The sequence below is a fragment of the Panicum virgatum genome, chromosome 4N, assembly GCF_016808335.1.
Source record: "Panicum virgatum strain AP13 chromosome 4N, P.virgatum_v5, whole genome shotgun sequence".
NCBI lineage: Eukaryota > Viridiplantae > Streptophyta > Magnoliopsida > Poales > Poaceae > Panicum > Panicum virgatum.
Genome location: NC_053148.1, coordinates 43,567,118 through 43,588,658, shown reverse-complemented (window position 1 = coordinate 43,588,658; position 21,541 = coordinate 43,567,118). Strand labels below are relative to the sequence as shown.

General features: G+C 46.5%; 1 long non-coding RNA gene across 11 annotated transcripts; it reads right to left on the bottom strand.

Annotated features, from left to right (window-relative positions):
* Positions 1-1,773: 1,773 nt before the first annotated feature.
* On the bottom strand, positions 1,774-20,085 carry LOC120671367. 11 transcript variants are annotated; one of them, XR_005673621.1, is made up of 7 exons: positions 18,614-20,085; positions 18,402-18,459; positions 6,656-6,761; positions 3,455-3,580; positions 2,905-3,028; positions 2,713-2,805; positions 1,774-2,357 (listed from the first exon to the last, which is right to left on the bottom strand). It is a non-coding gene; the product is annotated as an uncharacterized LOC120671367 (long non-coding RNA). The 11 variants fall into 11 exon arrangements; XR_005673618.1 differs by having other exon boundaries at positions 2,905-3,580; positions 18,614-19,165; positions 19,287-20,085; XR_005673622.1 differs by having other exon boundaries at positions 2,905-3,580; positions 18,614-19,109; positions 19,287-20,085.
* Between the last annotated feature and the right edge of the window lie 1,456 nt (positions 20,086-21,541).

The following is a 21,541-nucleotide window of genomic DNA, read 5'->3' as shown; positions in this document are numbered from 1 at the left end:
GAAAGAAGCCGCCGCGAACTGCACCGTCATCGCCAACGCTGTGCCACGCCAAAAGCCGCGGCCCGCTGCAAGCCAGAGCGACAACTCGAACTCCTCCACCAAGGGACTATCACCCTCAAGCTGCATACACACGACCGTCGATCCCCTGTTCCAGTGGTGCTTCAACGGGACACTCCCGTCGCATCGCCGATGAAAAACACTGATCCAGGCCACTCTGCGTGGGGGCCTCGCCTCTCCCACCACCTCACACTCCTCTGCCAAGGACTCAGATAACTGAGACCGCTCTGAAAGCACCAACATCCGCTCAGCCGTCACTGGGATCACCACTGCACCATGTGCGCCAGCTTAAGACCTCTAGCACCCATGGGTCCTCTGCACCTCTCTGTCAACACGGATCAAGCGCACATCCTCTGCCGCTGCGCGCGGGCAACACCACCAACCAACCACCACCACTACCTAGCCAAGGCGAGTCTCCAAATGCGACGCCTCCAACGAGGGCACGACGCCAAAGACGCCGCCGTCGCACGTCCAAAGATGGACTGGGTTTTCACCCTAAAGAGCCCCGTGCAGTAGGAACATGATGTCTCACAATGGTGCCCCCAAAAGGGAAAACGGCGCCACAAGGGCGCCGCCACCATTGCCACCGACAAAAGCGTCAGTGAAGGCTTTCGCCCGACTCAGCACCATGCCTGCCGCAAGTTCTTGGCCAAGCCCGCAGCCCACTCCTTCCCGCCTCCGCAATGCCTCCACCGGAAGAAGCCCGGCACAGCCCGAAGCACCACCTCGGCGCCACCAGCATGCACCAGCGACCCCCCAACCCCACCACCAAGACGGCGCTGGACCAGCAACACCGCCGAGGAGGAGAAGGAGAGCCCCAACCCCCACACCACGTCGCCCATCGCCCGTGTGTAGCATGCCTCCGCCCCCCACCATCTCCAGGTCGCAAGACCCAGATCTGGTCAAAGGCAGAGGCACCCAAACGCAGCCATCGCGAGCCACCGTCGCCGCTAGCCACTGCCGCGGCCAACAGCGGCCAGCCAGGGCCCTTGCCTGGCCAACCACGGCCACCGGCCGGCTGCGGCCACAGCCCGCGCGGCCACGGTCGGCACCGCCGCGCCAGCCACGGCCGGCACAGGCCCGCGCCAGCCAAGGCCGTGCGCGGTGGGACCAACCCGCATTCTGGTGGGTGCGAGTGCGAGCATGTGGCTGGTGGCCTCGTTCTTTTTGTGGGAAAAAAATGGTAGTCCAACCGCAAAAATAATTGTGATAAAAAAGGTAGGCTGCGTGGACAGGTATCTTCTTGGGTCGCTCTTGGGTTTGCAAGGAAGGAAGAGGGAATGTTTGATTCGAGTTTTCAAGTTATTATTTTGCTAAAAAAAGGTTTTCAGGTTATTGATATGTTTCCAAAATCGATCATCAAATCTATGCGATTTAAACATGTTTGGCTCCGAGTTACCAAGAGTGGTTGTATGAACTGTTTCACATAAATGAACAGCAGCTAAATGACTTGAACATTTTGAAGCAACTAAATGACTTGGACATTTTGATCTCCCTGCTTGGAACAGAATTATACTTGTATGTATACAAGTGAGTTGTATACTTGTATGTATAGCAGTGCTCACTCGATAACCCTCTGCTCCTACTAATAAGAAGGCCATTCGTTATGAAGAGATGGGAGATGAACACCACCCTGGTTATGTCTGGTAGTTTCTTCCTAAGGTTGAGAAAATTGTTGGAATAACGACCACCAAGCAATAAACTGGATCATGTACATAGTTACCGAAGTTCCCGGAACCATGGATCAAGAAATAAAGAACGACACTTGGGATATATTTTTACACTGCAGGGACAAAAATGTTCCGAGACGTGAAGCACCCTCTCTGGTTTCCATGATCATGTACAGTACCAGCACCAGTACCTCAGTACATTCACTACACCTGTGCTAGAAACTAGTACAACTCGTGTAATTTCTTTAGGCAGCCAGTCGTCAGAATGACGGATTGGCGGGGAACCGTCCAGCTCGTTTGAACCTTGCAATAAATGCAATAATGTTTAGTCTCAAGGCGTCAACTGATCTGGAGCGCGATGTCTCTCTCCAACAAGGCTGAAAGTCAGTCGCAAGTTGTAACTGATCGTACAGCAACATTTCATAGTTCAGTAGGTAACCATCCTGAACGCGACACTTGAATAGTCAATCTGGGATGAGGAGGAAGCGAAATTGTGTGACTCGGACCCTTCAGTGGTTGGATTCACGCTGACGGGCACTGAACGCCTTGCTCTGGCTGAAACAGAAGATAATGGCAATTCACTGATTCACCAGTAGCAAAACTTTGACCTTCACTTCGTGTCCAATGGCGCTGGAGAAACAAGAAGAACCGATCAAAAAAAAAAGAACCGACCAATACCGTGGACACGGTGACAGCCAGTTTTAGTATCAGTTACTGAAAATTTTCATAAGATTAATACATGGGCAAACAGTGGCGGACTCAGAAATTGAGCGGAGCCTGGGCCAAGTATACACCCATGCACAGAGTATTTGCCTTGCCTCACTCTGGCGGTGGTCAACTCACAGCAATTCTCTTCCTACAGACAGGTATATGCATGGAACTAACACATGCGACTCTTGCAGCTACTAAGGTATGGCGACGGGAGCCCGGGCCGGTGCCCAGGGTCGCCGGGCCCTGGGTCCGCCGGCGTGGGCAAAGGCATTACCTCCAAAATTCAGTTCCACGTTCACCACTGCCGTTTAGCTTCTTGTTTGTGGTTCCTCTCAGAAGCTGGCAGATTCATTTGGCAACCTGATGGCTAAAGAAAGAAACTAAGCAATCAATGGATCGGAATCGAGTATGTGGTAATGCATAACCGACTTCCTGGTCCACAAGGGAACAAAGTAGGTCACGATACCTGGTCTGTAGCAATTCACGTTTCTCTATCCCTCTAGAAGTATTGCGCATGTATCCTGTTGCGTCAACAATCAACCTCTTCAACATTGGGAATGCATAGCCAGCTTCATTGAATGTAGCAGTTCCTGAGATATTTGCAATACTGCAATGATCATTCTCTTAGCATGGAAATATATATGGTATTTTCTCCCAGATTATAAGCAACCTTTTGCCTATTCAGGAACAAGGAATAAAAATCATGTATGCAATATTATATTAATGGCAGAATATGGAGGTAAATAGTGGCAACAATGAAGCAGTACTGTAGTGCTTCCAGCAAAAATCGACAACAGGGTGGTCAGCAAAGAGGCAACACTACTAGACATCCACTCAGATCTCTGATTTCATATATACACCAATACAAAGCACGAGCAGCCATTATATTTGTTTTTTCATCGACTAATGCAGATGGCCAAGAATCAATAGCTATTCTGCATTTTATACTTCATCCAACTAGCGAGTAGTTGCCTTCTGCTGTGTTTGCATAGTTCGCCCTTGGTTGCGTGCTATACCGTATGTAATTCAGCCAAGCAAGTTTGCCTTGATTTGGCGTTGGTTGCTTCTAAACAATTTCCTTTTAATGAAATACTTGCTTCCTCATGTTCTCAAAAAGAAAGTAGGAGGAGAAGTAGATAAATCTGCAGAAAATTAGTTATAAGTCACTGCCATATGAAGGTGGTAAAATCATAAGTAGATGGACTCCTGAACTTTGATACCAAAACGCCTATATCATTCTGAAAACAGCTCATGTTTTCTACATTTTGTACTTCATCCAACTAGAACACTTCTATTTCGTGCATTTTAATTCAGGTTTTTCTAAGAAAGGAGAAAGGGCGGCCATAATAGCAATGAGTAACTTAACTCCATTTGTATGTCTAAAATTGCAAAAGATTTCTTGAATACCTCTTTGGATGGAAGGAGAAGGGATAGGAAAATTATAGTAATGAGTCATTCATTTTGATTCTTGGGGAAAAAAACAAAGCAGCTGCTACAGTACGCTTGAAAACATGGCGCACCCGTTCATTCATTTTGATTTTTTTGGTGGGGAGGGGGACAAGCAGCTGCTACAGTCACCTGAAAACATGGCGCACTCGTGATTACGGTCATTCTTGTGGCGAGATAGGTATTCAGCTGAAATAAATTCCAGAAGGTACTTCAAAGATGGCTTATCTTTGAAGTACCTCCTGGAACGCCGCTGCGTAGCCCCGCGTAGGCGACTTGGGCGCCCCCTGAAGGCCCCACCGCTGCCCCTCTACCATTGTATCCTCTTGCCGCGCCACTGCCTGAACGGGCCACCGGAAGCCTGCGTGGCTCACAACGAGGGTGGCGGCAGGGCTCCCTCCCCTTCCCCAAGGCGAATCTAGGCGGGCGCAGCCGCCACCGCTGCCAGTGAGTGCACGCTGGCGTGGGCTATCTCTAACGGCGACGGAGCCTGAGGGCCACGGATCCAGCATGGCGACAGCAGGAACCAGTGGCTACACGCGCGGCGTTGGAGTTTTTGGCCAGTGGCGGAATGTCGCAGCAGCCAAGGATGGCAGGCAGGTGAGCGCGACACAGCGTGGAAGGTGCAGTGGCGGTTTCAGTCGCGAATCTGGCGGCAGGCAAAGGCTCGGCGTGTGGTGGATGTGGAGGGCTGGCCGCGCGCGGAGGCGCGGTGATGACTACAAAGCGTGGTCCAGCGCGGGGCGGGGCGAGCGCGTCGGCGGTCGGTTCTGGGTGAGAAGGCTGTGCGGGGTCATGAAGGAGACAGTGCAGGCGATGGTGAAGGAGACCGGCCGCGCCATCTCGTTACATCGGGCCGCTGCGGGCGATGATGACCATGGGCAACAACAGCCGTGTGCGTGCCACAAAACGGTTAGGCGTCGTGGTGTCACAACAGAGGGGGTCTACGTGCAACTAGCTCTGCCCTAGGAGGGCTTCCTTGGTCGTGGTCCTGGAATGCCGGGCGGGAGACGTGCAGTAGGTACGAGATGCTCCGGGTGAAAGCCTTGCCGGCAATCCTGCTGGTGGCGATTGCGGCGGCGCCCTAGAGCGTCGCTTCCCTGTTGGGGGCGTCATCTTGGAGCTGCATCCCTGTTGCATGGGTTCTCAAGGTGAAACCCGGGTCCAGATTCTGGATGAGCGACGGCGGCGCCACTGGCATCGTTCCCTCCTTGGAGGCGTCGTCTCTAGAGATCCAACTCAGCTTGTGGCATTGCTGGTGTTGACGACCATGGGAGGCCCCCGCCGATGGCAACACATGGTGGCACGATGCATGATGGGGAGCTTGACGGGGGTTGCTGAGCTCACGTGGAGGCGATCGCAACTTTGGTGTTGGCCAAGCGCCATCTCATTGTTGTTGGGTTGCTTGCTTACAGCAAACCGCGGCGGCTGGCACTGCTTCGAAATTGTCAATGCAGCGTGGTACTGCATCGGAGGACGGCGCTTGCAGCAACGGCAGCAATAGATGACTTGGCTTGCAGCAGACTGCGGCAGATGGCTCAACTTTGCTGAGCTAGTCCGGTGTGCTACATCGTCGAAAGACGGCACAAGCGTCTTCTTCGACTACTACCTCGGCGGCGATGGCTATGTGCATAGGTGGAGCAATGCGGCAAAGTCAGCCTGCGGCGGCAGTTCGGCTATTCGATGGGAACCTTGGAAGCGGGGTAGCTTTGCCCCCCATTCTGATGGCGATAATAGAGACGGATCCGTGACATGGAGTACTGTAGCGGACGTGGTGAGGTCCCCCCGCGTGCAGTGTTTCTTCAAGGCTACAAGAGCGAGGTGGAGTCTAACGGCAAGCATGGTGAGGCCCCCACGCGTTGTGTTATCATGGTCAGCCTGCGAGGGCTCCAGAGCTGGTGGTTTCACTTTGTCAGATGGAGTGTGGTGTTGCAGCTGCACTACGACGAAGGGTCCTGCATGACGGTGGTCTTCTTGGTGCGGTGCGCTCTGTTTTCTTATGGGTCCTTGTTGTCGCAGGATCTCGCCGGGAGGTTTTCGATGACTACAAGAGAGTATGATTGTTGGTGGATGTTGCGTTGAGGCTTTTGTTTCGGCTGCCGTTGTCGAGTAGTGTTGTGCGGCCACATTGAGGTCCCAATCCTACCAGTCGGCTTTGTCGGTTTTGAGTTGAGTGCTACTTGAGTTGATGTCCCAATCCCGAGGATAGTTTTTTCTTTTCTTTCTATTTTTCCTGCCAATGGCCTCCCTTGACTGTAGTCTTGTATCTTTCTGCTATATCAATAGAAACTCGCACTGTCTTGTGCAGTTCGTTCAAAAAAAAAGATGGCTTATGGCTATCTTTCTTGTCTTGCGAACTGTACCTAATCCGCACTCATAACGAATTTAGTTGTATTACTTTTCTAACCCAGTAAAAAGGAATCTCTTAAGTGTTTAATCACTTGTATTCTTGGGAGGAAAATCCTAATCACTCAAAACAAAAGGGAACAAAACCACCTCATTGCTCAATTTGTACAAATTTTGTTCAGAGTGAGGATTAGAAAAAACACTTGGGAATTTCACAACATGAATTACTCTGTTCAGTTAAAATTGTGGCAAATTTCTATTCTTGTATACTTGTTAAAGCAAGTCATATTACTAAGTGCAAAGGCCGACCTCCCAAGTTGAGTTGAATCATTAATCCCTTATAAAAACATCAACTACAGCATTGTTGAGTTAAATCATTAATTCACTGTCTCAATATCACAAATAGTGGAAGTGGAAGAGAAAACCTGCAACTTCAGAAATGCCTTTCTTTCCAATAAATCAATCTGCAGATGGTACAACCTTGTCAATGTAATCTGCAGGTACCAGGCAGTACAACTTAGAAGAGTACCCCTGAAAGGACAATAGGACCTCAATGACTTTTATAAACAAAACTTACTAATTTTCATAAACACATGCACAAGTACAAGCATGTATGTCAGATTTGAGGCCACGGGATACCTGACGTGGTTTGGATCTGTACGAGATGGGATGGGGCAAGTCTATACCCATACGCCATGTAACTAGTCATGTAATTACTCGTATAGATTTAAAACTAGTCGATATAGATAGAAACCACCTGAGTAGTACTCAGAAGGGACTCTTAGACTCGTACCGATCTAGGGTTTCATGCAACCTTGTCCTCCCAGGCTATATAAGGGCGGGTAGGGACCCCTCCAACACATAGACCCTGTCATTCATTAAACCTCAAGCAATACAAATCACCAGACAAGACATAGGGTATTATGTAACTCGCGGTCCGAACCTGTCTAAACCCTTGTGTTGCTTGCACCATCGTGTTTTTGATCTCGACGATCCCCTACAAGCAATCTACTACCTTAGGGTATCCCTAGATAGGCTAGCCGGTAAAACACCGACAATATACGCCTGACTGTTGTTCATTTTTTTTTAAAAAAGAACATACAATAGTTTTGAGATTCATGAATAAGTAGGAAAATGTTCTGATAGCGAAATGTGTCCTCACTTATTTGAAAACAGAATGATGTGAGAAAAATTGCAGAAAACAACCCTAGAATAAACAATTGATTTCAAAGTCCATGATGTAACCCTACATGTCCTAGGAAAATTGGTCACCATTTCAAGTGAAGCAAGAACAAGTCCACATGCTGTTGAAGATTTGAAGTACAACTGAGTTGAACAGAAAACGTCCAGTGAGGTGAAATTGCCACAATCCAGCTTCAGTTTTAACAAAAGCCGCTTGCATGCTTAATTCCAATTGTCAGAAACACACACAAAATTGACAAGAGACTGCACCGTACAAATAGTCACTTCAATAATGTACATTAACAAATCAACTTTAAGAGATCTCCAACAAATGCAAGTGGAAAAGGACAGTAATTCTATAAGAATGGCTAAACAGTTCATGCATCTGATGGATGGAGGAATTAGTTGGATGGAGGAATTAGTTCCAGTAAAGAAGCAAGTATATGACACTATATAGATAAGCACAAAACATAACAACTGAGCAGAACATGTGATATACTTAAGAACTTACATGTGCGTCTAGGTCCCTAATTTGGATTTTGTTATTGATGGACAAACAATTCCATTTGATAAATAATATAGGTTACTCTCGGCGGTGAAATTTGAGCTACATGGATGATGTAGTGTGAGCATGGATGAAGACTTGATTGGCAGAGGATGGGAAATGAGCAGATTAAAAACCTAAATAGTTATTCTATTAATACTGGTCAACGTTCATTTATTTGACGAATCTATAGTTGCCACTTTGCTCAAACTAAAATTTCATGCATGAGGTATAACTTAGTTTGACATGGAAGGATGAGTAAACTCTGAAAATGCTGACATGATGCAGGTGATGGTTAAACAGATCTTTGGCGTGGTTTAACTTGCCTCAACTCAAATAAGTTTATATGTTCTGGTGAGTGGCCACTTTGTGATGCATCTTAACCATCCATAGTGGTGGTTAAACCAGTGAAATGGACTTGAAAAATCCAGACCGGTTGATGCTTTTGTTTCCTAAAAAAATTGAACAATGATTAAACCACTAGTGGTGTCAGTAAACTGGGTATGTGCTTAAACATTCAACTTTGGTAAGAATTAATGCAAAATTAGTCATTTGTTTTGAATGATAATCAAACAGGAGTTAAAAATGTTGTTAGACTGAAAAACCTCCATTGAGCAAGCAGTAAAATCCTTGTTTAGATGTTCCACAAAGAAAGATTGGCAACTTAATTTCTAGTACCTTGGGACAAGTTATCATCTCTATAGACCCTTTTATAATCCACATTCATTTAATTCACTTATGATGGTTTGTAATTTATCTCTCAAAGAATTTACATGCCTCGTTTCTAGTGAAAAACTAATGTTGCAGTAAAGCAGAAACCCCTAGAGTACATTTTTGATATAGATTGGTTGGGTTTCATGTCACACCCTGAAATTTTTGAATTTCAGGATGTGATTAAAATTAAAAATAAAACAACAATTTTCTCACAATTTTAAAATTTTCTCAACATTTATTTTTCTTCACAGAGAATTTAGTGTAAAATAAAATAAATATTGGTTATTTTTCAAATTAAATGAAGTTGTTCTTCGGGTGATGCATTAATGTCACATGCAAAGTGTTGTTGAGTGTGAAAACTTTTCAAAACGTGTTCTATCATCAAAAGTTCTTCCTGGGAATTTTCCGGATTTTTCTGGATTCTTTTCCCATTTTTCCCTAGAGCAAACTCTAATTTTTAGAGGCCCTTCCAAATCTTCTCATGAGCTCCAAATATTTTATTTGAGTTCGTTAGGTCCCAATATATTTCTAGGATTTTTCCTAAAATTTTCGGGCCATTTGGAATATTTTTCAGACTTTAAATATGAATTCTAGATTTTTCTAGAATTATTTTAATTTCGAAAATAATTAATTCCGAATTTTAAATGGGCTAAGTCTATCAAAAGTACATAAATCTCTAATGGACCTCAAGGGCCCCTTCGTGTGTTCCCTAATGGCCTAAAGGCACGTAAAGCCCATTAGCATGGGATGGAGGTTTAGTACCACATTGCTAGTAGATGTGGGATGGTGAGACTTTTCTCCCTATATATTAAACTAACCTCTCATGGAACTCCACACAAAAATATAGGCCCTGTTTGGAATCGCTTATGCTCAGATTATGAGCGAAAAAAGCAAAATAATCCCGCCAAACGGTCTGCTTATCAACTTGATTATTTGGAACGCCACCGCCAAAAAATCGTCCCCAGCACTGCGTTTCGTAACGCGGCTCGGACCTCGCTTTTCTCGAAACGCGACGCTTATCCCTCTCGGTCCTCTCCTTCTCGACCCGACCGCCGGGCGCGTGCTCTCTCTTCCTCCCTGCAGCCGCGGCCGCGGCCACCGCCGCCGGTCATCTCCTCCTGGCTGCGCCCGCCGCGCCTGCCACTGCCGCCGGTCATCTCCTCCTGGCCGCGCCCACCATCCCTCTCCTCCATCGAGCAGGCAAGTCCGCCAGGAAGCGCCGCCCTCGCCCCTCTCCTCCCCGCCCGCCGCCGGCCCTCTCCTCCATCGAGCAAGTAGGTGCAGGTAGGCCCGCCAGGAAGTGCCGCTGCACCCTCCTCCTCCGAATCCGGCGCCGCCGGCCAAGATCCGTCGCTGCCGCACCCTCCTCCGAATCCGGCACCGCCTGGGCTCCACGCAGACCTTCGGCGGCTGCGGCAGAGTGCCCCTCGCCAGCGCGCCAGGGCCTGGGCGGTGCTCGCTGCCCCTCCTCTCGCCGACGTGGTCCATGTTCCTTCTGCTAGAAATAATTAGATAGCCAAACGTCTAGCTTATATTTGGATAGCAGATTTTTGAGATCGCGGCTTATCAAAAAATCTTGTTTAGCTTATAAGCGAGTTTGAGAAAAGCTGAACCAAACAGGGCCATAGACTACCCATAGGGAGGCTCCTTGTTTGGGAATCCCTAAAATAATCTTTTCCACAGAATCCCACCATCCTCCGCATCCGTGCATCTCCGGTGAAATCCGACACAACCCTAGTGCTCAGCTCGTCGTCCTCTTCGTCGTGGTGTCTTCCTTCTCGCGAGTCATCGCCATTTCATCGTCGACCCCGTGCCTTCTCCTCGACAAGTTCACCGCCCCAGAGTTTCGCAAGGTAGCAAGGGAGCTCTCCGACCCCTTATTCCCCTCCCCTTCTCGCTCCGGCGCGCGCGCCCGCGCCCGCCGGCTCTGCTCCGCCGCCGCACGCCACAGAGCCGCCTCGCCGCCGCCGATCCGCCCTGTAGAGGCCGCAATCGTGTTCCTGGCGTCGCGCGCTACCTCCCCGTGCAAAACCCGCGTTGAACCGAGCCGGAATCACGTTATCGCGAAACGCCGGCGAGCCCCCGCCGCGGTTTGCTCGCCGCCGGCGCCCACGCTGCCGCTCCGTGTGCCACCGCGAGCTCCGCTCCGGCCACTCTAGCTCTGCGCCGCCGCCCTAGATGACTTGCTCGCACTGCGCGCTTGCCCCTAGTGCAAACCACGCTCGAATCGAGCACCGGACGGCCGTTTCGGCCAAGTCCGGCGATGTGCCGCCGCCCCTAGCTCACCGCCGGTCGCTTGCGCCGCCGCCAGCCGCCCCAACCCATCCTGACTGTTAGATCGCGATCAGACGGCCATGATTAGGTCCAATCCAAGTCAACTAAACCTATACCGGTCAACCAGGTTGCGTTTTGCAAAAGAGCCCCTCCGTTTTGTTTAAATAAACCTGTAGTTTTCCGTGTTTCTTGCGCTCTCGTAACCGTAGCAGCGAGCTCTATCCTTTAGTACGCTCTTTTTAAGCCTTTCTTTTGTTTTGGTGTATTGTTCTTAGATGTATCTTGTTGTTTGCTTTGTATGTTTGCTCGTTGATTGCTCCGAGTAGATGGATCGTTGTTTGAAGATTGAAGATCAAGTTTTTCATGCGAGCAAGAGCTGAAGAGCAATAAGAGTAGCTTTTCGTTGGAGAAAGTCAAGTGACCCTAACCATCTTTCTGTCTATGCTTATTTACAAGAGTATCATGATGATTTAATTGAAATATGGAGAACCACCCAAGAAAACAGTACAACCACAATACTATATGTCTCTGGTCTTGGTTGATTAATTAGAGACTCTAGCTTGTGACAATTTTACCGAAAGGGCAAGAGGGGATGCATCGACGGGGTATAGCTCTGTCCTCTTGGGGCAATTGGTATTGTTTAATGGTCCTTTGGCAAGGTACCACCTCATTAGGACAGTGTTATGACCGCTTTGACTTGAAACCTTAGCGGATTGTCATAGGTTAGGGAATCTTTGTAAAGGCCTCGTAGCGTCCCTATGCAATCACACCTCGGAAGTGTGGTATTGTGCCTAGCTAGCACATTGCGTGGTTGGGTTCAAAGTTCTTTGGAACTTTTACGCGAATTGTGGTGAAAGTGTACAACCTCTGCATAGTGTAAAACTGATATATCAGCCGTGCTCACGGTCAAGAGCGGCTTGGACCCTCACATGATTAATAAACTTAAAGATTGATTTAAATCACTTTCTGGTTATTTCTTGTGGCCTTGCTGAGTACCAACCATAAGTGTACTCACCCTTGCTTACTGGTGCTCAGAAGGAGAAAGTTGTGGTGAAGTCTTTTGAAGATGTTGCTGAGTTCTAGGCGTACGCAACCCCCAGTCGATTGCCTGTGAAGTTTGGAGCCTTCGTTTCCAGGACAAGCTGTATAACTCTGATAGTCTTTTAATTGTTTTATTTTCTCTTTTACGTGATACTGTTACTGATTATTCACTTATGATGTCTCTATATGTATGAAACTTGATCCTGGCATACATATAGTTATGCATTCGGTTTTGTCCTTAAAACCGGGTGTGACAGAGGTGGTATCAGAGCTGTATCGACTGTAGGACGTAAGCCTAGGTAGCAATGGTCGTTTCCTAAGGTTTCTTTTGATATAAAATCCATTCATACTTATTCCTTGACCCCCTCCATTGAATATTCTCACTCCTTAGCTTTTTCTTCTCTCAATCTGCTTTGATAACTCACCTTTCTCGTCTGACCCCTTCTCATTTGCACCTTATTATTTCGCAAATGTTAGACCCTCAATTCTGGTCGGTCTAATATCTCCTTCTGGATCACTCCTTGATTTTAATCCTCCTTGATGTATGATTATACAAATTCCCTCCTTGGATTTCTTTTAACTTATCTTTCTTGAGCCTATTTTCTTTTAATTTGTTTACAATGTGCTCAGTTTTCACATTGTGCCTCTTCTTTCCAAAATAATAATAATAATAATAACAATACCGCTCTGGAATCATCCCTTGATTTTTGATTCCAAAGTATCCTTCCTGATTCAAGAAAATTAGATGATCTGTACCACGTACCCTAAGCCTGTCCAAATTGATTGAAGAATGGAGCTGACAGTTCATCCATGCCATCAATACCGAAGCTAAAAGAGATAACCTGCTTAGGAATACCCATGCAACCCTTTTAACAACGTTTAGCATCGTCTGTGACTCTGTTGATCTGGTGAAATTCCGTGTTTGCGTGATGATGCTTGTCTTTATGACCTTGTTTGATTCACTTCTTTGTAATGATTGTTGGTGTATTGTGGGTCTTCTACCTATGATGATATCAGTTGCCTAGATGAGTTCTTCTTATGTATATCCCACATCCTTGTTATCTTCTATCTTTCTACCTAATCCTTTAGAGGATGTCAAGAAAGGAGTTCATGGCAACACTGACAGTAATAGTAGAAACCTCCAAGTGCCTACAATGATCGACAAATGAAAGAAGCTGCAGACAAGAATGCACTCTTTTCCCTTTCTGTTACCCCCATGTCTTTCCCCCCTCCACCTTGATTTATTTAAGTTGCGACCACCAAGAGTTGGTGAAAAGGAGGATGATGATCAACCCAAGAACCGAAGCTCCAATAGCCATACACTCGGTCAGACGTCATCAGTTGATCCCCTTGCCAAGACGGATGATCAGGACACCTCTGCCAAATGAGAATGCCGTCAATCTCCAATTCTCATGCCACCACGAGTCGCCAAGATAATAAACCAAGAAAATCATGTTTCTACAACACAGTGGCTGCCTGAGGATGTATGAAAAGATCTGAACTTTACGGTTGGCTTATCTTCGTCACTTTACTTGAAGGTTATGAGATGTGTTTGTGGACTTGAGAAATGATACCATATACTCAAGCCAGAAGAAGCAACTAAGCTCTATTCAAATCACTTTATCAAGGTATGAAGGATGTTCTTCGAAAGATGTGTCAACAAAGCTGTGGAAAGAATGAAAGTTAAAGGAGGAATTAGATTGAGTATCCGCAAAGTGTTTTGTGTGAGTTATCAGGAATTAAGAAGAATACATTGCAAGAAGGAATAACTGAGAAGAAAGTTAATGTGTGTTGGATGGTACCCACCTAAACATTTGTCTCTTGCTAACCTTGTGAAACCGAATGCATAACTATATGTATGCCAGGATCAAGTTTCATACATATAGAGACATCATAAGTGAATAATCAGTAACAATATCACGTAAAAGAGAAAATAAAACAATTAAAAGACTATCAGAGTTATACAGCTTATCCTGGAAATGAATGCTCCAAACTTCACAGGCAATCGACTAGGGGTTGCGTACGCCTAGAACTCAGCAACATCTTCAAAAGACTTCACCACAACTTTCTCCTTCTGAGCAGCAGTAAGCAAGGGTGAGTACACTTATGGTTGGTACTCAGCAAGACCACAAGAAATAACCAGAAAGTGATTTAAATCAATCTTTAAGTTTATTAATCATGTGAGGGTCCAAGCCGCTCTTGACCATGAGCACGGCTGATATATTAGTTTTACACTCTGCAGAGGTTGTACACTTTCACCACAATTCGCGTAAAAGTTCCAAAGAACTTTGAACCCAACCACGCAATGTGCTAGCTAGGCACAATACCACACTTCCGAGGTGTGATTGCATAGGGACGCTACGAGGCCTTTACAAAGATTCCCTAACCTATGACAATCCGCTAAGGTTTCAAGTCAAAGCGGTCATAACACTGTCCTAATGAGGTGGTACCTTGCCAAAGGACCATTAAACAATACCAATTGCCCCAAGAGGACCGAGCTATACCCCGTCGATGCATCCCCTCTTGCCCTTTCGGTAAAATTGTCACAAGCTAGAGTCTCTAATTAATCAGCCAAGACCAGAGCCATATAGTATTGTGGTTGTACTGTTTTCTTGGGTGGTTCTCCATGTTCCAATTAAATCATCATGATACTCTTGTAAATAAGCATAGACAGAAAGATGGTTAGGGTCACTTGACTTTCTCCAACGAAAAGCTACTCTTACTGCTCTTCAGCTCTTGCTCACATGAAAAACTTGATCTTCAATCTTCAAACAACGATCCTTCTACTCGGAGCAATCAACGAGCAAACATACAAAGCAAACAAGAAGATACATCTAAGAACAATACACCAAAACAAAAGAAAGACTTAAAAAGAGCGTACTAAAGGATAGAGCTCGCTGCTACGGTTACGAGAGCGCAATAAACACGGAAAACGGAGCTAGGACATGGAAACTATGGGATAAACAATGAGTAAGGATTTAGTCGCGATTAACCAAAAGGTTAAGGACTAATGGAAAAAAAATATTTGTGAGACACAACAAAGTGTGCTCACAGAGGATAAAAAGGTCATAAAGCTATTGCACACATCACAAGGATCACGTGAGCGCAAGAATCGATGAAAACGGAGCTAAAACGAAGAAGTTATAGCCAAAACAAGGTTCTAAGGACTTATTTGTAAGAGAACAGAGCTTCTAGGGGCTAGATCTGAAGAAACCAGGGACTAAAATGAGATTAAACCTAAACTATAGGGACTAGCTTGCAAAACTACGCACTAAGGATGGCGGGTTCTATATTAGAAAAGTTCGAGGGGTTTTCTAAAAAGTTTTGGATTAAAACAGAAATACTTTTGAACTCAGGAGGACTGCAAGTTTATTTAAACAAAACGGAGGGGCCCTCTTGCAAAACGCTCCCTGGTTGACCGGTATAGGTTTAGTTGACTTGGATTGGACCTAATCGTGGCCGTCCGATCGCGATCTAACGGTCAGGACGGGTTGGGGCGGCTGGCGGCGGCGCAAGCGACCGGCGGCGAGCTAGGGGCGGCGGCGCATCGCCGGACTTGGCCGAAACGGCCGTCCGGTGCTCGATTCTAGCGCGGTTTGCATTAGGGGCAAGCGCGCGGCGCGTTCAACTCATCTAGGGCGGCGGCGCAGAGCTATAGCGGGTGGAGCGAAGCTCGCGGCGGCGCACGGAGCGGCAGCGTGGGCGCCGGCGGCGAGCAGACCGCGGCAGGGGCTCGCCGGCGTGTCGCGATAACGCGATTCCGGCTCGGTTCAATGCGGGTTTTGCACGGGGAGGTAGCGCGCGACGCCAGGAACGCGATTGCAGCCTCTAAATGGCGGATCGGCGGCGGCGAGGCGGCTCTGTGGCGAGCGGCAGCAGAGCAGAGCCGGCGGGCGCGGGCGCGCGCGCCGGAGCGAGAAGGAGAGGGGAATAAGGGGTCGAAGAGCTCCCTTGCTACCTTGCGAAACTCTGGGGCGGTGAACTTGTCGAGAAGGAAGACACCACGACGAAGAAGACGACGAGCTGAGCACTAGGGTGGTGTCGGATTTCACCGGAGATGCACGGATGCGGAGGATGGTGGGATTCTGGGGAAAAGATTATTTTAGGGATTCCCAAACAAAGAGCCTCCCTATGGGTAGTCTATATTTTTGTGTGGAGTTGCCATGAGAGGTTGGTTTAATATATAGGGAGAAAGGTCTCACCATCCCACATCAACTAGCAATGTGGTACTAAACCTCCCTCCCATACTAATGGGCTTTACGTGCGTTTAGCCCATTAGGGAACACACGAATGGACCCTTGAGGTCCATTAGAGATTTATGTACTTTTGATAGACTTAGCCCATTTAAAATTCGGAATTAATTATTTTCGAAATTAAAATAATTCTAGAAAAAATCTAGAATTCATATTTAAAGTCCGAAAAATATTCCAAATGGCCCGAAAATTCTAGGAAAAATCCTAGAAATATATTGGGACCTAACGAACTCAAATAAAATATTTGGAGCTCATGAGAAGATTTGGAAGAGCCTCTAAAAATTAGAGTTTGCTCTAGGGAAAAATGGGAAAAGAATCCAGAAAATTCCGGAAAATTCCCAGTAAGAACTTTTGATGATAGAACACGTTTTGAAAAGTTTTCACACTCAACAACACTTTGCATGTGACATTAATGCATCACCCGAAGAACAACTTCATTTAATTTGAAAAACAACCAATATTTATTTTCTTTTACACTAAATTCTCTGTGAAGAAAAATAAATGTTGAGAAAATTTTAAAATTGTGAGAAAATTGTTGTTTTATTTTTAATTTTAATCACATCCTGAAATTCAAAAATTTCAGGGTGTGACATTTCAATATGTGTTGATCAACTTTGTTTCAGAAATCCTAATATAAATCCTTGATGCCATGTGAGATTTCAACAATATCTTCGCCTGATTAATCATGTGAGAGGTGAGACTCAACTTAGATCGGTTAAACACATCAACTCTATTGCGATCAAACCTAGAAATAGTAATAGTGAAATTATCCTCATATAACTGCTCAACCTAAGACAATGATCCCCTTACTATAATTATAAAGCACCCCTCTAGGAGGCGGCACCAAATTTTTGTCCAAATGCCCTCAACTATGAATTACTAGTCTGACCTACTCCTCACCTGAATTCCCCTTTCTGAAAATCCTTGCAGCTGGGGTTCCTTGCCATGAACTACTCTATACAATTAGGATAAATACTTGAAAATAATTCAGTGCAAAGGAATGGACTTACTAAATGACGCATCCAATTCAACAATCAGATTCATTTCAACAATACACAAGTCACTACGAAGTAACAATATGTAATCACTGTGATGTTTCTAGGTTATTTATTAACTAGTAAAGCTAGTGGGTGATTCAAGTAAATGAACACACACATCTTAACCCCTCATATAAAGCTATTGCAACTCATATTTGCTCCATAAATATCACTCACCATGCTGGTATATTTAGGTTAGGCTACATATAGAGAGCATAGGGGCTACATATAGAAAACATGCATGTAGACAAAAATTAGAAGAAACAAAAATAAATTTTACAAAGAGACTAAAGAGAACATTTCATTATTCAAAGACAAGAAGCTAGAGTGCATGTATGGTTGCATAACAGTTTTTTCCTCCATATTTTTTTCTCTCAGAAGAGAAGTCTGCCTTTCTTTGTGACTGAGTTTTAAAAAATAAACGGCCTGACTTGATACTAAAACCAGCATTCTACAGAAAAAACATGAAACTATAAATTAGCTTGCATGGTCTAACATTCAATTTTTAATATAATCATCTACCAGACCTAATCCAACACATTTAATTTCAACCACAAACAAACTGCAATGCACTCATATAATGGTTCATTCTATATGCATATACCATGTATCCTCTCTCTTGCGGTGGAGAAAGGCATCAAAAAGGTGCTCCACTATCTTGGACAAAGATTAAGTTATTGCCACTTAACCTTGATTATATGCTCCAATTACCTTGATTTCTGAAGATACGGTTAATAGATGTACCACCAGAAAACCGAATATTCTACAAACCCAATTGATTGTAACTTAACAGCTACCCCAGATGACATTAATTACTTCTAACGCAGCCAATCCGCTTTGCATTCAACAAGGGATGCAGATAAAATGTCGGTTCATCTCATGAAATGGTCTTTGCATTCCAAGTTCCCATCAAATCTACTCCTACCTAGTTTTTGCAGTAGCACATAAACTTTCAAATGAAACGTCGTTGGAACATATCAAAACTACTTGAAAGGTCCAAATATCAACAACATTTACACAAAACGCGCCACAACTTTTCTTTTAGACCGCAAATGATACATTTATAGCCTGAAAGAAAGCATTATTAGGCTCAATCAGCTACTAGAAAGAAATGGTTTGTGCGTACCTCGGTCATAAGCAAAATATGCAAATTGTGTGGCCCGTTAATTCATGACGCCCAAATCCTGAAAGAAGGAAAGAAATAAAAGGGAAGAAAGCAGCAACAGCAGCGAATGGGTCAACAGAACATCCATGATGAAGGACCACAAGATAATGCATGGTAAAGCAGGACACGCTGAAGCCATGAAAATAATGAAACGAAAGAGCAGTGGCTCTTACCAAATACCAAACATCTTCATCAGCTAGCAAGAGCCTGTAAAAATTAGCAGCTTCTTCTCTACTCTCCCTGCGTGTCTCTAAGAGACCGAGGTAGAGAGACGAGGACATGATGATATAAGAGTAGAGAGAGGAGATGAAAAATCATGAAGGCCGATCGAGGAGGGGGGCAGCAGCAACCATATAGGGGCTATATGTGCGTGGCTTGTGTAGCTGACTAGTTGTGTGATTGTAGAGAGAGATACAAACAAGGAAGCAAACCAGATCTGGCAAAAGCAAGGTGAGTCCACTGCCTTTGCCAAATATGGATCATCACATGGTGCCCTCCATACCCCATTTTTGAGCCAACAGGAGCTCCGATCGACAGCAGCACAGCCACCTGCATCACCATGGCCGCAGGAGAACTCCAAGAACTCCAGGCCAAGAAGAGGGGGCCTCAGCAAGAAAGAGCAGAAACAGCGCATGGGTAGTGGCTACAGTGCCCATGGGAGACGATGAGCTGCACCACGAGAAAGGGAGAGGGAGAGAGATGATGATGCAGCTGCAGTTTTTGTTCTGTTAAATCCTTACAGCGCCTCAGTGTACTGTCAGCACCTCCCCGATTCAGCTCCCAAGGCAGCAAGTCTGGAGAGTGAGGGAGAGGGAAATCCTCAAAAAAATGTACTGCAAAACCTACCGCAAACTCGCTCGCTCCCTGCGAGGCGGGGCCGCGGGGAAGCAAGTACTCTTTGAACTCCCTGGCCTCCATGCCGTGTGGCCGTGCCATCAGTATCAGCAATTCAGCGGCAGCGGCAGCCTCCAATCCTCACCCTCTTCCTCGGGAGTAGCCCCGCGACAGCCTGACCGGAAGGGATCAGATCGAGAGCAAAAAATATGAGAAATCTATGCGTATCTCTAGAAGATAATGAGGTGACATGTCCTTGCTGCCTGCAAAAGCAGCCGTCCTCGCGCAGCATGCGTGCCGTCCATCTCCGCGTGGCACGGTTCCCGATCCCCCCTCTTCCAGTATTGGTGGTGGTGGTGGCGGCGTCTGTCTCGCCTGCCTCGCTGCGCGTGGCCGTCGGCCCGGTCAGGACGAGAGAGAGGCTGACAGAAAGAGGAGCGAGCACGCGGCGGGGACGGCATGCGCTCCATGCCGTCCGCGGCGCCGGGTGCTCGCTCTCTTCTGTCAATCTCTTCCAGGCCTCCTAATCTCACGCCTCTTTCCCTGTAATAATCACCAGATAATAGCGAACACAAAAGGAACATGCCTTCTAATCTCACGCCTCTTTCCCTGCTGGAGCAATCGACAGGGAGACGAATCGTTCGGCCGTTCTTCTCGGATCCGGTGAGCGGCGGCGGCCGTACTTGGAGCAGGAGAAGCAAGAACGGATGGAGTGGAGGTGGGTGACGGTCTGGTGGCTGGGAGTGGAGCAGGTAGTACTACTACTACCTGGGCTCGCTTAAGAAGCTATGCTCCTGAGCTTGGGGGGAGTGAGGCCGCTAGCTCCGGGAGTGGAGGTGGGCTCGCTTAAGTACGCTGAGCTGAGACACCGTGTTCGTCAGCAGCTCCAGCCTCCAGCCCTCTCCAGCCCTACAGTATTTCTCTCTCATATTACTCCAACACTAGCCTCTAGATACCAATCAGATAACAGTATTTTTCTCTCACATCACTTCAGATCCAGCCTCCAGCTCCAGGCTGCCGAACATGGAGTAGCGGCCGTCAGTGTCAGCACCAGCGGCAGCCGGAGCTTGGAGCAGTGCTAGCTAATGGAGGAGTGGGTTGGAGCAGTGACAGCGTGCTAGCTAATCGAGCTGCCAGGGGATCAGTAGCACGCCCATCCATCTAATGATCCATGGATCCATCCCCCCGAGCACCCAGTGCTCCAAGGACGGCGAGAGGGGCAGGGGCATCGTCCTCTCGGCCCGGGCCGATGACGTTTCGGCCGTTGGTTTGCCTGCCGCCGCTGCGGCATCGATCTGTGGCCTTGCTGCACGTCGGCCTTGGCCGTGTTGGTCGGTCCGGGCAGCAACTCATGCCTATAGGTGGGAGAGGGGATTTTATAAAGTAACTTTCTTCGTTTCTGTCAAATCTCATCTTTGACTAAACATACTAGCTTTTGTCTTTTGACGTATGAAAATGAAAAAAATAATGGATTTGACACCAAAGTGATAGTGCTCCGGTCGCGAGTACTATATAAGTAACGGTTTATATTTTTCTTAGAGTAAAATGCACTAGAGATCCTTCAACTTGTAAGAGGGTATCACTTAAGTCCATCAACTTCGAAATTGCATTTCTGGGTCCATAAACTTGTAATCTCTGTCACTTAGGTCCACAAACTCTGAAAGTCCATTCTTAGGTCCATAAACTTGTAATTTGTGTCACCTAGGTCCATCCCTCCACCTAATCTTAATGCACTGATACTGCACCAACTTGAATCTACACGGTGCCCACACGTTGCTGGAGTTAAAAGGGTGAAATTTGAGCCTCGATTTTGAATCAAGAGCATAGGAAGAGGAGACAGGAGGGATGAAAGGCTTATTTTGGAGGTTATTGACATGTACTAGGATTCAAAGGGAAGCTTACAAACTGCCATTGATGAGTTATGGAGCTTAAATCTAGATATGACCCAATAATATGGGTGGAGAGGATGGGGTGATGACTTGGGAAAGGTGGAGGATGTCACATAGAGACTCAACAATATGGGTACTGTGGTTAGGGATATTGTATCCTCCATGGAGCTAGTAGCCGGATATGGTGGCACCAGATGTTGCGGCAAAAAATCTCATGACGACGTTAGACTTAGGTCAATCTAGAGTGGTTCTCGGTGGTTGAAAGATATTCGACAACGATATTGGGGCGACCTTTGTAGGCGCGTCTGTGGCCGCACGACTGCTCATGGATGGAGCTTATGGATCTAAAAATGCACTTTTAGAGTTTATGGACCTAAG